This window comes from Rousettus aegyptiacus, unplaced genomic scaffold, assembly GCF_014176215.1.
Source record: "Rousettus aegyptiacus isolate mRouAeg1 unplaced genomic scaffold, mRouAeg1.p scaffold_m13_p_1, whole genome shotgun sequence".
In the NCBI taxonomy this organism is placed as follows: Eukaryota; Metazoa; Chordata; class Mammalia; order Chiroptera; family Pteropodidae; genus Rousettus; species Rousettus aegyptiacus.
Window position 1 is genome coordinate 45,936,850 of NW_023416284.1, and position 2,350 is coordinate 45,939,199.

General features: G+C 45.3%; 1 pseudogene; it reads right to left on the bottom strand.

Moving 5' to 3' along the window:
- Nucleotides 1-403: 403 nt before the first annotated feature.
- On the bottom strand, nt 404-522 carry LOC118605599 (annotated as a pseudogene).
- Between the last annotated feature and the right edge of the window lie 1,828 nt (nt 523-2,350).

Here is a 2,350-nt window from a genome sequence, read left to right on the forward strand (position 1 = left end):
AATGCAAAACTTGTATTCTCTGAAGCATTTGAGATCTTGCTCCTCAGCATATGTTATCAGTTTGGCTCAGATAAACTCTTAAAAAAATTCTCCACAGGTTCGGACGTTTCTTACATTGACAATTAGAACCTTTCTCCCAAACCCTAGCTTGACCATTCCCCCCAAATGGCTCACTGAAATTTCCAGTGAATTCCTTTGGTGGTTGAGGCGTCCTTCAGTTCTCAAGGGTTATCAGAAGTCCCTTTACTTCTTCTCTTCTGCGCAATTTCTAATATCATGTGGGTCATGCAATTATGGTTAGCTTTTTTTTAAAATTTATTTTTTTAGGCGAGGCAACTCTTGATTGACCTTACAGATTGCAAGGACCTTATCAGCTTACAATCCCTCATTTTTTATTTTTTTACACCAACAGCACCTGGTCTTCCTAGGTGGTCTCCCATCCAAGTACTAATCAGGCCCAACCCTGCTTAGCTTCCAAGATCAGACAGGATTGGGCTTGTTCAGGGTGGCCTGGCCGTAGACAATTAAGGGTAGCTTGTTCCTGCTCATTCAATTTTTGGAGTTGAAGGAAATATTGACTGCCAGGTTTTATTGTAGGTATTATCCAAGGCTTTTGGTTTTGCTAAACTAGTTGCTGAGAATTTGATCATAAGTGATATGTGCTGTTTCTAGGTTGAGGCATTAAAGCTGATGTGCTATCCTGACTGCCCCTCTCCTCTACCATTGCAGCCCTGTAAGTGCTGAACCGAGCCTGACCACCTCCATGTCTAACGGGAAAGAGCAATCTGAGCAATTGAAGAGAGAGGACAGCTGGGAGGAAACCAACAATTCAGAGAGAAGAAAAATAGACCTATCAAGAGTCTCTTGTAAACATTTCCACCCATTTCTATTTGTTTCACCTTGCAACTCCTAATATTGGTATCCCAGATTTGTTTTATAAAAGCACATTGATGTGGACCCAAATAAATAGCTTTTCTGTTTTTAAGACCATTGTGCCCTCAGCTCCGTGTGGTGGTTGCCTGCGCAAACAGCTCCACCAAGTGGCCACTTTCACAGAGCCAGCATCACAGTGGTCACCACTGTTTACCTCGCTGACCATTTCTAGAAGAGCAAGCAGATGCAGTGACACCTCCACTGAGTTTCTTCCTGGCCAAAAGTTCTGTTTTTCTAATGCCAGACACACTACACATTCCTTTGGTAAAACAGAGAGCCCACATGTGAAGAAGAACAAGTAGAAAATACAGCAAACTGGGGTAGAGGACCTGGAACTAAACGACAGCAATGTTAACTGTGGTCATCTCAGCAGGGAAGTGAAATCCTGAGCTGATGGTGGAGGGGCTATTCAGCCTAGTGGTTAAGCACTGGGCAAGTCAGGTTTGACTGGAGTCCCCTATCATCTATTAGCTGTGTGGCGTTAGGCAAGTTCCTTACCCTCTCTGAGCCTCATCTTCCCTGCCTTGTTGTTTAGTTCTAAGGATCAAGTGAGTTAATGTATAAAGGATTCAGTGTAGTAACAGGCACTAGCAAGCATTGGTTAAATCTGAGCTGGGTCTCCAGGGTTGAGGGCTTACCTCTCAGAACCTCCTGCTAAGAAAGAAACCCACTCATCTTTGCAATTTGACCCCTCTTGTCTTGAGGTCAGGGGATTGGGTGGCACGCTTGCTTCAGGCCCTCTGTAGCTTAACAAGACTTGAAAGAGTCCACACAGAGCTGGTACAAAACAGAATTATAAGGAAATGTCTGCAGAGAGCAGACCTGCAATGGAGAAATAACTGCATCGTCAACTGTGTATTCAGCATCATCACATTAGATGTTCTCGCTGAAATGACTTTTCATTAAAGAGAATATCACACACTGTGACCAAATGTTCCATACAAACCATTCCCAACGAGGTGGATGTGGTCACTCCGTGCTGTGGATCTACACCTTTTGTCTCCCTCCCTAGAACCTGGCCGACTTGCTGGCTTGGACAGCAAATCGGGGAGGGCAGGGAGAGCTGCCTGAGAGCTGGCTGTGGACTGTGCCTGTGTGAAAGGTGCTGTCTCTGTGGGTTGTTTTGATCTTCCAGGCACAGAACATTCGCGTGCTCTTCGCAAAATCCTTTTTCAGGACTCATACTGATGATGAACTGCTATTTCACAGAGGCGATGAACAAAGGAGCTTGGCCAGATATCTGGATGGGACATCTCCCAGGCCCCTTTGTCCCATTGTGCCCTTAACTGCACTCATCAGCTGCCTCCCAAACCTGTTCCTCCTCCTCCATTCTCTACTTCAGTGAATTATTTATTAGTCACCGTGCTGAAGACCTGGATGTTCTCTGCCTCTTCTCCTCCCTCCCACCTGCCTCCTT